We start from the raw sequence: 14294 nt of genomic DNA on the forward strand, positions 1-14294 counted from the left end.
AAAGGAGTGTGGCTGTTGTAAAATGATGGTTATATTAGCAGTAGTTAACACTGGTGAAAGATGTGACCCTGTGTTGAGTGAGTCACTGGCTCCTACACCAACCACAACCACCTGAGGAGGTTGGATGACATCTCTTTCCTGGTGGAAGGAGCTGAGAACCAGCAGAGAGGAGAGAAGGGTTTTAAATCTAGTCTCAAGGATATAGAGACAGAAGTAGAATTAAGTCCAAATGTTTTGGGCTTTTGCTTCTAACAACGACAAAATTTCAGAGGTTTAAGGTTTGTAACATTAATAAACAGACTGAATTTGTACAAAATCAAAGCACAATGGAATTTTTCTTTCTTTCTGTGAATCGAAGCTTTGAAGTATGCACATTGAAAGAGGGATGCAGAGCACCCTGTACAAGGAGAAGCAGGTGGGCCTGCGGCAGAGGCTCTGAGGAGTGGCCTCCGGGGCTAAGGAACGAGTTTTGGTTTTACTCAAAGTGCAGGGAAGTCTCACTGAAGGGTTTTCAACAGGGGAAGGACTTGGTGGCATTTGTGCATGACCAACTCCTTCACTTCATGCCTTTCTGGGCAAAAAGTCTTTTCCTAGGAGAGGCCTGGCCTGTGTCGGATTGCTGCTAATAGCAGCTCCATTCTCCATCTCCTTACATGGTTTCCTTTCTACCAGCATTTAGCATTAGCTTAGCAGACAGTGTGGTAAACACCTTATTGATTTACTCTCTGTCTCTCCTCAGCTAGGTATAGATTCCATAATGCAAGTTGAAAAATCAGAAATCCATACCAGGGGCTGGGGGAGGGGAAATGGGAGTTAACGTTTAATGTGTACAAAGTTTCAGTTTGGGGTGATGAAAAAGTTTTGGAAATAGCTAGTGGTGATGGTTGTGCAGCATTGTAAATGTAATTAATGCCACTGAATTGTACAATGGTTAAAATGACAAATTTTATGTTATATTTTGTCACAATATCAAAATCATTTAAAAAGTCTGTAACCTAAAGTTCAAACCTGCAGAATGACTTAAAAAATATCATTTTCTATGTACCAAGCACTTTACATCTATTTACTAACTGGATCGTCACAGCAACCCCATGAAGTAGATACTATTGTTGTTCCCATTGTACACATGAGAAAATTAAGGCACAGACTGGTTTAGCAACTTACCCAAGGTCACTCAGCTAGTAGTAGAGGCAGGATTTGTACCTGGATAAGCTGCTCTTAACCTTTATACAACTGCTGTATCTAACACCTAAAATAGAGCCTGGCACATAAGAATATTTCAAAATGGTTACTTTGGCTGCTAAGGAAGGAGAGGAGCAATGAGAAGTAGTAGGGAGGTTGCCCTAGAAGGTAAAAGATGAAAAGGTCATGAGGTATGGACAAGTGGATGGTTTACATATATTTCAAGACAGTAACAACAGGACATGCTGATGTATCTGATTGGAGAAATGAAAGATGAAGCTTCGAGTTAAGAATGCACTATCCAATGTAGTGGCCATTAGCCATATATAGCTACTGAGCACTTGAAATGTTGGTAAGAAATGAGATGCCAAATACATTGTTGAGTATAAAATATATTCTGGATTCCAAAGACTTAGCACGAAAGAGTAAAACATCTTAACTTTTATACTGATGTAGAAATGGCAATGTTTTGATAGGTGGGGTTAAATACAATATATTACTAATAAATATATATTAATTAAAAAATTTAAATGTGACTGTAAGAAAATGTAAAATGACATATGTGGCTCACATTATATTTCTATTGGATGGTGCTGATCTAGGATAATGTCCTGTTTTTTTTGTTTGTTTTTTTTTGAACTATGTAATTAACGGTGGTGCATTTACTGAACTAGAACAAATGGGGAGAGGGAGGCTTAAGGATAAAAATAAAAAATTTCCACTCTGGACATAGAAAGTTTGTGAGATATCCAACAGGAGATGGGGAGCCCAGAGCTCGGGGCAGAAGTAGAGATGGCACTACACATTTGGGAGCCACCAGCCTGCAGATGACACTTCGAGTCAAGTTAGTATATGAGACCCCTTCTGAAGAGTCTATATATACAGAAGGAGAGCCCAGTAAGCACACAGGCCCATGCCTTGGGACACTCCAACATTTAGGGGTAGGGCACAAATAGATGGCCAGTATTATAGAAATGACACTACATTTCTATGTTCAATTTTCTAGCTAAAACAAACAAACAAACAAAAAACAAACCTATAAATGCATTATGGTTTCATGTCAGTGTAGTTTTGTTTGGAATTCATGTTTTTTGTGAACTGCAGTTTATTTCAATACACACTTAGGATTTTTTTATTTTATAAACATTAGTACAGTTTAGCTGCAGAGATCCCTGGAAAGCTTCCATCATACAAAAGTAACAAAACTTAGCATGATGAACCCATACTATAGATAAATCTCACAAAATCCCTAACTATCCAACACCAAGGGAGGAAATAATGCTGCTTGAGTTCTCAAGTGGACACTTCTTCATGGCAACCGTCGTGGTAGGACGATGTGCTCTCTCAGAGAAGGACATGCTTTTAGAGATTTAGAAAACTTCCTTTAATCCCCAAAGTATTTCTTTAGAGAATTCAGTTTTAGACAACAATTAATGGTCACATAGTGAAGAGCTTAAACTTTGTGGTCAACTACATCTGAGTTAATGAAGGCACTTAGCAGTTTCTGACCTGCAGTTAGCCCTGGTACATGCTATTATTATTTAATTGGTAATCATATCAGAAATCCCTCCGTTCCCCCCAATTAATTTCTATCATATAACAAGGGTGTGTGCATACATCATACATCATATGTTAGAATATCATCTAAAACCAGCTTATGTGTTTCCTGTCTGTGTTCTGATAAGCACGTGTTTTCCCAGTGGATGTCTTCCTGGAGTTGGAGTGAGGTTGGAAATTTGTGCCCCTGGTGTTTCCATGTGGAGGGGCCCCCATTAGAGTAACACTTCCTGTTTCTCGCCCTCCTTCAATCACTCCTCTCCAGGGTTGGCGAATGACTCTGCAAAGGCTTTGGGAGATGGAAATGGGCACTTTTTTTTTTTTTTTTTTTTGGTATTTACCTGTTGGCAGACAGAATGCATTGTGCTCTGCTCCTCTGAGCAGCTAGTTGCTTAGGGACAGGACCACTTGGAGAGGTCTGAGGCTGTCCAGCTGTGAATGGTAAATGATTGGAAAATTTAAGAAACCCACTTACTGAAAGTTCACAGATTCACAGAAAAGGTGCCTGACTCCTGTGTTTGTCTCTCAGTTGGTTCAGAACTCAAGATGGGGTACGAGGAGTGTTATTTACTGATCTCCTTAAATTCCCAATGTCCACTGTGTTCAACTGGGAACTCTGAGAAATAGATCAAGAATAGAGAGGGTCTTCCTGGGGCCAAGGCACATGGCTTTGGGCCTCTAAAGTCAGCAGAGAGGGGGGTCATGTGTTTTAATCTTGGAAGTTGGCAGGTGTCTCTCTTGTGCCACCCAGCTGGCTTTTACCATGGCTTTTAACTGGTGTGACTGAGCAGGCTTCAGGCTTTGGCAAGTGTGGGTCTTGTGGGATTCTTACTCTGGCTTAGGATGGCTTTATTTACAGGTGAATGGCTGTTTCTTTACAGGTAAGAAGATATTTCCTTGTAGGCAGGACTGTAGTTGACAGTCTTGGAAAGCAGGCATAATGGAGGCCAAGATGGGGAAAGTGGTCCTTGGGGGTACAGGCCTCTTAGATATTCAGGAGCTGACTGACGTTTTGCTGCTGTTTCTCAGCTCAGCCTCTTGGCCAGGACCCACAGACAGAGCTGAGTGCCACGTGTAGTACACAACACCGGTAGGTTCTAGCTTTAAATTATTAGCGCCAGGCCGAGGGAGGAAGCATTATTCTGGCTGCCTCAGGATCCATGAACTACATTCAGAGCCAAAAGAAGGAATTAATATGGCTTAACCTCTTGTAATTATGTGCTTGCCAAAGGCTCTTTCAAGAGTCCCTTGTGAAAGGTAGGTAGCATATTCAGAATAAATAAATAGAATAGGCCATCCTCTTAGGTTGAAGTAGAGAACAACTTAATAAAATCATTGCAAACCCAAAGGCCTGTTACTAGGAATCAGAATGAAGAGAGAACTCAAGCTCTTAGAAAAATATGCTTCAGTGTGACAATCGTTTCAGGAGCAGTGGAAGACTGAAAACAAAATAAAGAAAGCAAACTGATGAAAAGGTAAAGAAAGATTTCCTTGAGGGAAAGGCTGACATCTTAGAAGGCAGGCTAAATAGATATGAAATCTTTGAAGGCCTGAAGAGAAAGCTATGAAACAAAAAATGTGCCTAAGTCTTGTGCTCCTAAAAAAGGGGAGACCTTTACGTTGAAATTTGATCAGAGTGACTTAAACCCAACAAAACCCAAGCAAAGGACGGAAGGCAAGAGCTCAGAAAACAACCTAAAGTTATTCCCCTAGAGGGCGCTGGAATCCAGAAAACGTTTGCAAACACCTAAAAACAAAAAACAAAAAAGGGGCAGAGCCCACAGTGAAAGCCATGGAGGACCCACATCGTGATGATTGGTTCAGTGTAGAAATGAGTTACATAGGTGGACAGACTGATATGAAAAGACTGGGGAAAGGAACAAAGAACGCCTAGGTGGGTTTTCAGGTGACAGAGCCACTGCAGGAGGTAGGCAGGTGTTTCCCACGCCATGAGGGACTTGCTTGAGAAATGTATGACATTAGAACTCTAACAGAGACAAACTGAGACATACTACATGGGAACAGGCGGGAGGGACAATAATGGAGCAAGTCCAGTGACTGTGACCTGTGAATCTAGATTCATCTGAAATCAAATTCACATCAAATCATTAATTTTGGCTCTCTGTTTACCATATTCAGGAGGACTTTTCTCTCTAGATGTACTGTGCATACAGAGACCAACTGGCATCCAGGACTCTCCCTGTTGACTCTTTCACTTGCTACCCCTCAATCTCTGCTATGCTTTTTCGCAACATGAAGTATGGATTTGGGGAACATAAGGGTGCCTGGGTTAATGTCTTTGGGGCCTGGAGTTGGCTTGTTTTCTAAATTTCATGTGTGTGTGGCCAGCATTACATTATGATAGTTGAGTTTTATTATCTCTTTGGAAACACAGAATAATAGTTTATTTACGAGATGCTAAAGTAGTAACACCCATCCAGAGGACGAAGGCCCAAGCGTCAAGAATATCTCTGAATGAGACTAACAGAATAAGATGTTTAAGATAAATTTTGAACTTTAATTTTGAAAATGTTATCCAATAAAAGAGAATGTTCTTTTCACTCTTTTGAAGTTTGACCTAACTACTTTGTACTTTTAATTTTTTGACTGTTAATCTTTAAATTTTAATCTCTCCCTGTGTAATTAATAATGGGATGAGATTTATATTCAAACATAGAACTGATTTATATTATAGCATTTATTGGAACAGCTATACATTGTCTCTAAATGTCATTACAGAACCTCTGAAGAGCTATGTTAGACAATGTAGCTGCACATAATTTGGGATGCGAAATAGAATACAGAGTGAATTTCCGATGTAGGTTCAGAGTAGTCTTGGTATTCATTTAATAATGGTATACTTATTGCTGTTTTGGAAATTTCTGGGGACAAAATGAATGCTGCATAGCTATGATCCAGGGAGGAAACCCAAAGAACCAGTTGTTGGTCTGGGGACAGGCCTCATGAAGTTGGGACCAACCTTGACCTGACAGATGTTAGTTAATCTCCTCACCTGAGGGGGGCAGTCACACATCTGGATGACCCACAGCCTTACTGGTGGAACCCAATGAATTTGAAAGGACACAAATCTGGGAATGTTAGATGGGATTCCTATACTCAACTCAGGGTCTTCCCATTTGGAGGAGACCTATTAGAGTAACACCCTGACCTTTTTCTACCCCCACTTACTCTGCCTAGGAGAGGAGTCATTTATCCAACTGGTGATGTGGGAGGAAAAATGGAACAAGAGTGAGTCAGCCCTTCTATCTTTCTGGGATGTGTCTGCCTGCAGAAAGTCCTCTCTCAGCTCCAATCCTCCACAAGGCAGGCTGTATGGGGTGGGAGTGGGGGCTGAGGTGTTAGGTTAGCCAGTGGGTGGGTCATTTTGGCTCATGATTTAATAATTTTGCTTGGGATCAAATCTAAGCTAAGTTCTTTAACAGCTTTATCATAAAAATGGTGACATTTTAATTTCCATGTACCCAATTCCTGCAACCTCCTCTCAACGGGTTCTGAATTTAAGCAGGAAAAAAGAAGGGCATTTTCCCAATCTGCTAAATCCTTAACACTTGAACTCAATCAAGACTGGGGAAAGTCTGTCTTAACTGGTTTGTCAGAATGAGAGTAGAATGGTGACGAGGGCTCAGAATCCCACCTGCCTGGGGTCACATTCCAGCTCCATCACTTACTGGCTATGAACATGTGAGAAAAATGTTCACGAAAAAAACTCCAAATATCATTTGTGAAATTGGAATAATGAAGCAAACACTTCATAAAAGTTTTGGTGAACACAAAATGAGATAATGTAGGCTACTTATAAAATCTGCTTTCTTTGGTCTCTTGCCCATGGTTCCTACGCGTACAATTCCTAATAGTAATCACGGCTTAATAATCATTTACAGTAGGTCCTCACTTTACATCATCGATAGGTTCTTGGAATTGCGGCAAAACGTATAATGAAACCAATTTTACTGTAAGCTAATTGATACGAACAAGAGTTCAGTTCCTATGTCATCTCATCAACGTTATAATGAAACGACGTTGATGAAACGATGTTATTTGTGAGGACCTGGCATATTTAAGGTACATTATGGATAAGATCCTGTGCTAAATAACCCAGTATCTCCTTGATTGTCACAGAAACTGTGTAGTAGGTGCTAATGTTATTCTGATTTTATGAATGAGGTAATTGAAGACCAGAAAGATTGAAAATTTTGTCCAAGATCATGTCATGTAAGTAGTAGAGCAAATATTTGAACCCCGACAGTCTGAATTCAGAGTCCATAAGCTTAAATAATATGCTGTTTCCCCAAAATAACACTTGTGACTTACTGACGGCCTAATATGTGGCAAGCACATATGAGGAGCTTTATTTCATATAATATCCCCAATCCTATGTAGGTTAGGGGCAGATATTGTGTTGAATTCCAACTCTGCAATTTTTTAGTTTGGCAACCTTGGGGAATTTAGCTAATCTCTCTGAGTCTCAGTTTTTCATCTGTAAATTGGGGATAACAATACCTACATCTCATAGGTTTGCTGTAAAGATTAAGTGAGGGAACGCTTAGTACTTGGCTCACTAGAAGCACTTGGATGAAATGCACTGATTCTTATTCCCATTTTACAGATGAACAGCACACTGAAGCTCCCAAGTGGCAGAGCCAAGTTCAAATCCTGACTTACCCAACTACCAAAAGCTTACTTTTTCTTCTATGCTATTCCCGTTTCCAGGAATTTCTGGCCTCTCCAGTGCTTATTTCCCTTATATCACTCTGTTTTTCCAGGTGGAACAAATCATTTTTTACCGTTTTGAGAGCTACCATGGGATAAGGCAATAGTTTTCCACTTGTGTTCCATGGAGCTGTTTTAGGGGTCCCTGGGGGTGGAATGGAAATGGTGGGGGCGTAGGAGAGAAGTCTAAGCATCTTGTCCACCTAACCTCAACTAGGACAGTTCTGCCTTCATTTGTCTTATAAAGAGAGAGTTTAAGTTTTCATTGAGTGAAAATGTTCCTTGGCAAAACACAACACTCCTGAGACACAGGTGTGAGAGAAGAGTGGGAGGCTTGCAGTCAAGAGGCCCAGGTTGAGACAGCATCGTCAACTATTAGTGGCCTCGGTCACTTCTGCTTCACGCTTCTATGTCTCAGTGTACTCTAGTGAACAAACAGAAATAAAACCTTAATATCTCCTGGGACTACTAAGAAGATTAAGGGATAAAATGTATTATGAAGTGTGCTTTGTGAAACACTAATGCATGGTACAACAGTGGATGTACCCTGGAGGTAGAATGTCAGGGTGTGTAATTCCGGCTCCCTCTCTTACTGTATGACACTGGACAAACCATTCAACCTCTCTGTGCCTTGGTTTGTTCTGTGAAGATAACAACAGTATCGTTTTCATCATGCTGTTGGAAGGATTGAATGATTGAAAATATGGAAACTTTGCTCCATAAGTTTTTGTTTGCTTATTTATTAATTATTGTTAGGTTTGACTGACTATATTAGCACTGTCCATCAAAATTCTTCCTGTGAAAACCCTGAAAAACAGACAGAAAGTGCTGCCCTTTTATGAACCTTAACTACAACGAAACACTGGGCAAATTCATGATCACTGTCATGTGGCTTTTTTCCCACTGAATTACCCAGACAACTCTGGTGAAAGAGTGTTTTGTGAAGGAGGGGATACAGAAGAGTCTAATTAGCAAGCATGTGCCAAACTTCAGCTTTCCTTTATACAATTAGTCTGAAAGCTGAGTTATAAAATGTGAACTGAAATTGTTGCCAGCGGTATAACCTCGACACAAAATCAAAGTATTCCATTAGTTGTATAGTTTCTAATGGAAAAACTGTAAAAACAAATGTTCATTCCCTCAGCTTTAGAACAACAAACAAGTCCTTGTGAATTTCAGCAAACTGTCTGATTCTTTAAATTTCTCAATTTTTAACGAAATCAGTTGTTGAGTTCAGCATTACAGAGAAAGCAGGTTTAAAAAAATGATTTATAAAATTACATTTAGAGAGGACACAAGGGGCGTGTATTGAAAGAAACACAACAGTCACCAAATTATAAGTCCCTCTGACTCAAAGGTCACTCAAATAAAAAAAAAAAAACCAAACAAAAAAAAAAACATATTCAGGGAAATAAGGCAAAACACAGGAGCCAGCAGAAAGGTACTTGCATAACAGGCCAAGGAATTGTCCTAAGATTCTGGCAAAACCAGGTTAGAGTCTGTCTTGCATCAGCCATGGCTGCAAGGGGGAAAATGGAGCTCCATCCTAACTTTCTTGAAATTGTGGACTGTCACCCCAAATGAATGACAGCTAATTGAAATAATGGCACCCTGTCACACTGCCCACTTCCTTAACTGAGAGCCTTATTGTTGTTATTATTATTTAACCTGTCTTTCACGTTTCTTTTTGAGAAAAGAGAAAGCTTAGGCAATAAAATTGGACTTAAACCTTTATGTGTATAATAATTGTTGTAGGTGTCCTTTAGTTCAATTCAGACATCAGTATAGAAGAGCATAATAATAGAACATTTAAAGTTCTCCAAACCAAAGTCATTGTTATTAGTATTTTGTGAAATGATTACTAATCAGGATATGGTACCAACACAGGCCCATAAGTTGGGGCAGGTGGGGTTCGGGGTGGATACAGGGCTCGAGAGCCACACAAAATTTATTTTCTTAAACATCATAACCCAAATCAGGTTTACGAGTATCTATTTTCATTATTAAAAAATGCTCTTACTTAAAATGTTTTATTTTACTCTAAAAGTACTTTTCCCCCTGAACTTTTGTAGCAATTTTGGTGTGACAGTAAAAATAAGTTAAGAAACCAGGTTGACGTTTTCAGGTCTTTATAAAACCTTATCAGTGAGTTTCATTTTTTTGTTTTACTCCATGACATAGTGGGAGATGTTTTTGAAAACATTTCTCTTTCAGTGGAAAGAGAAGGAAGAGATACTTCTCCACTTGCGGAGGTCCCCACTTTGTTCATCAAACTACAATGTACTTGGGGTGGTCACTACTCTTGCATTTGCTCTTGAGTTTAGCCTATATGGCACTGGCTTGTAATTGAGTTTGTCCTACAGAAAAGTAGTCAGCAAATAGTTAAAACTCTCAAAGCTGCCTTTGAGAACTTATATTTGATGACTTCTACTTTTAAAAATTGTGCAATGGGAATATGATAAAATGTTTTAGAGGCTAGTTAGATGGGATCATGACATCCGATCACAAAATGTCCTTTGGAACATTTTTTACATTCAGCCCAATACAGCACATATGTATTCCTAATACACATCAGGCTTTACACTACGTACTGGAGACAGAGGACAAAGATAAAAATTCCTCCTGACAATTCATAATCTATTGTGGAAGAATGATAAGTACATACCAAACTCTAAAGCAAGTCTAAATAGAGTTCCAAGTAAGTGACATGAAAACAGGGACCAAATGTAAAAGTAGTTACTATTTGGAGGCTAAACGCTTTATTTTTTTTTGCACTATATAATATTTTATTTAATACTGACAATAAAGCAATTCAATATAATTTCCCTCACTTTAAAATGAGGAAACTGAGGTTAAGGTGTATGGGATCAGGATTAACCTTGATTTCTAGGAGTAACTGGGTAACTTTCCTTGTCAGCCTTTGTGTGAGAACGATATACCTCGTATAATGATGTTCTATTTCTTAGAAGTTGGAAGCGCCAGAGCCTTTGACAAAAATGACTGTGCTCTTGAGCACTAGCCATGTGCTTTTTCTGAGGCAGGAATTCGCAGGCAAGTCACACAACAATATTACAATGGCTAATGAACATGAAAATGTTCTTAAGCATACTAGTAGCCAAAGATGTGCCCACTAATAATGTTTGTTTTTCACCTATCAAATTTACAAAAGTTTTAAACAGAGGTACTAATAAGAGCTGATGAGGATGTTACTGTGTTTCCCCGAAAATAAGACCTAGCCGGACCATCAGCTCGAATGCTTTTCTTGGAGCAAACATTAACATAAGACCCAGTCTTATATTATATTATAAGGTCTTATATTATGTAAATATATTTATATAGGGTCTTATATTATATAAAATATAATATAAGGTCTTATATTATTATATATAAGGTCTTATATTATAATATAATATTAATATATTATAATATATTAATATATTAAATTATTAATATATACTAATTAATATATTATAATATATAATATAAGGTCTTATATAAAACCGGGTCTTATATTAATGTTTGCTCCAAAAGACGCATTAGAGCTGATGCGTATAATTAGAGCCTAGGTCTTATTTTTGGGGAAACATGCTAGGAGATGGGCATTTTCATCTTCTCTGGCTAGAAACACAAATTGCAAAATCTTTCCAGAAAACAAATAGAAAATCAGGACAGTTCACAAATATTCATGACTTTGACCTAGTAATTATGCATCTTGGAATTTATCCTCAAAGAAAAAATTAGGCAGTTTGAATTTATATGAAAATGTTAAATACATTAATATTTGTAATAATAATCAATCAGAAATGACTTACATATTTAAAAATAGGCAATGTTTAAATACAAACAGTTCATTATATGCTAGAATATCATTAAAATCATATTTTAAAAACATGTATCACTGGAAAATGCCTATGATGAAATACTGGAAAAAAGTTCTCCGAAGAGTCTGTATAACACAATGGTTTAAGGGAGTGATCTAGAGTAACACTGCCTGAGTTTGTATCTCACCTATGTAACTACTTGCGCGTCAACCCTGGATAAGACACTTGCACCTCTCTGTGTCTCGGTCTCCTCTGTGTATCAGGAAAGTGAGGATTACAACAATTCCACTTACGGCAGAAGATTTTTAACAAAACTAAATGAAAACATGCAGATAAGCATTTAGCATAGGGCCTGGCACATGTTTAAAATACTAGCTAAAATATTAATGGTGATTATCGCTGGATGGTGGTATTATGATTTTAATATTTTCTTTCTTTATAATCATCTGTAATTTGGAAATCCCTGTCAATAAGCATTACTTTCGTTTTCGGCATGTTATAGTAATCCCAAAGGTGGTTATTAACATATGGCAGGTTACTCTTAAAATATAAAGAAAGAATCTGCTGCTGCTTTACAGGATCCATCACTGGTTAGAAATGGGTCTTGAATGCCCTATTGGGGATCAATTAACATATTTTTCACAGTGACTTACTTATTAATTGACTTTCTAATAATAAATCTTTGTTACATTTCTGGGATAAGTATCTAAATACGGTAAATACTTTTAAAACATTTTAAAATTTGGTTTAGTAATTTTATAAAGAATTTCTGAATCTACATTAAAATTGATAAGGGGCATTAATTTTTGTGTTATGTCAGGTTTGGGGTCAGGATTATGCTAGCTGGAAAAGTAAATAGGATGGCTTTTACGCCTTTGTCTGTCTTTGCAATGAAACAACTTAGACCACGTCTTTTGAAAGCTTAGAAGACAACACAGATAATAGCCCTTTGCCTACTTCTTGGAAGCGAAAGGAAGCTTATTTTTAGAAGTTATGCTTTGATGAACTTTCAATTTCTTTTATAACTACCAATTTATCCAAATCTTCCTGAATCTATTTTGGTAATTAACACTTGTCAGAAAACTAATTCATATCATTCAGCTTTGAAACTTTCTCAGCATTGAGTTTTACATTATATATTCTTTTCATTTTAAAAGTTTACTTGTGATATGAATGTTTAAAACTTGTATATGTCACTCTTAGATGCATGGCACCTCGTCAATGCCAACTATTACTATTGTTGCTGTTATTTCTGTGGCTAAATCATCTTTTTACTCCTTTTGCTTCTATGTATTTTCCCTATTTTATTAGATTTGTCAAAGATTTATGTTTTTATTGCTAGTAAAAATCATTTGCCCAGATTTTTCCCCTCCAATTGTGTTTTTGATTATTACTTCTGACCCTAGTGTTTTCCTCCCTGGAAAAACCTGTAATTGTAGGGTTGGAGTCCATTCGCTGCCCTCTATTTTTTCCTTTTATTTTTCATCTCTCTTTTTTTTCTGCATACCAAGAAACCATATCGTTTATTCTCTATACCAATGACTTGATTTTTACTGTTCTAATTCTGTTCTTGATTTTCCTTGTAAGTCACCTATCCCTACAATTTAACTGTTTCTTTTCACATTAGTCTGCTCTAACCATATGATTTTCAGCCTCAAAAGAGTCTTCTGCCTACTACTGAGATGCCAACATGTTTTCTAAAGTCTGTTTCCTGTAGCAAATCATCTTCAGAGAGAATACCTTCCTTTTAGTGCCTTTTTTCTTAATCTGTAAATTTTTTTCAAAAGCTTTCCCTCCCAAACTTGATGTTGGTGAATATGTAGGGTGTGTGCCTTGCTCCTTTGTTCTGTTCTCTGTCCATTTGTGTGTTGGTCAACTCCTCTTCTCCATCTGTTGCTGCAGGACTACTTGCTGTCCTTTCTCCTCACTCAGAAATCATGTCTAACAGGCATTTAGTGGATCTTCTGTCCATCACTGTTGCTAATTCTTTAAGTGTCTTCAGTGATAGGGTAGGTGACATTCATATTAGAATTATTAGAATTCAGATTAGAATTCAGATTAGAATATTTAGAATTCTCAAAATGCAGCACTATTGTTTCTGACCAACAATTGGTTTACTGGGAATATCCATGACAAATTATAATAAGCTACCCAACCTCTATCATGTTCCTTGTTTATGGTGAGTTGCAGGCCCTGAATTTTTGTTACTTGAAATGTGACAACCCTTTTGGAAAGCTGTGTATGCATAGCCATGGATGACTGCCCAGTGTTCTTCATGTCACTGACCTGGATTTTCACGCAGAGTAGGTAGTGGGGCCAAAGGAAGCACCTCATATCAAGTAGCAGGAGAAATGTTTAGAGCGGTTAAGACCACCAACCTCAGAGTCAGTCGGCCTGGCTTCAAATCCCAACTCTGTGTGCCTGTTCCCTTTACTATAAAATGGGGATGATGGTAATACCTACCTCACTATCCCTGTTGTGAGGTTACACCCATTACTGTACGCACAATGCAAACAGTGCCTTGCGCATAAATAATACCAAGCAAATATCTGCTATTATCATTATTCACAGTCCACAGTCTGTGAATCTCAATTTAGCTCTACACGTCTTACAACTAATTGAATTTCCTCCTTGATTTGGTCTGGGGTATAGCACTGTAAATTTTTATTTTTGCGTTGTATCTTCATAGTAAAGCTGTGGTGGTGAGACAATATTTATAATGTAAGTTTATCATTCACTTTCTCCCCAAGGATGAGAGAGAGGGATTAGAACAGAGCTTCGTGTGTTGCACAGCACACTAGCACGTGAGTGCACCTTAAAATAGCATGAAAAATATGGATTGGCACTGGGGGAAGGGTGGAAGTCAGGAATGCTATTCTTTGACCTTGATAATATGTAAGGTGAAGAGATACTAAAAAGAGTTACTAGTAGATGCTTATGCTCCAAGCGGAATTTAAGACCCATTAAGTAAGAGGACTTTGTAGGCTGAAGTGAACATATCTT

General features: G+C 38.0%; 1 protein-coding gene across 1 annotated transcript in view; it reads right to left on the reverse strand.

Annotated features, from left to right (window-relative positions):
• Nucleotides 1-14294, reverse strand: part of NWD2 (NACHT and WD repeat domain containing 2) — a 158336-nt gene that overhangs the window by 43016 nt on the left and 101026 nt on the right. The gene's annotated exons all lie outside the window — the stretch shown is intronic.

This window comes from Rhinolophus ferrumequinum, chromosome 5 (assembly GCF_004115265.2).
Source record: "Rhinolophus ferrumequinum isolate MPI-CBG mRhiFer1 chromosome 5, mRhiFer1_v1.p, whole genome shotgun sequence".
NCBI classification, from domain to species: domain Eukaryota; kingdom Metazoa; phylum Chordata; class Mammalia; order Chiroptera; family Rhinolophidae; genus Rhinolophus; species Rhinolophus ferrumequinum.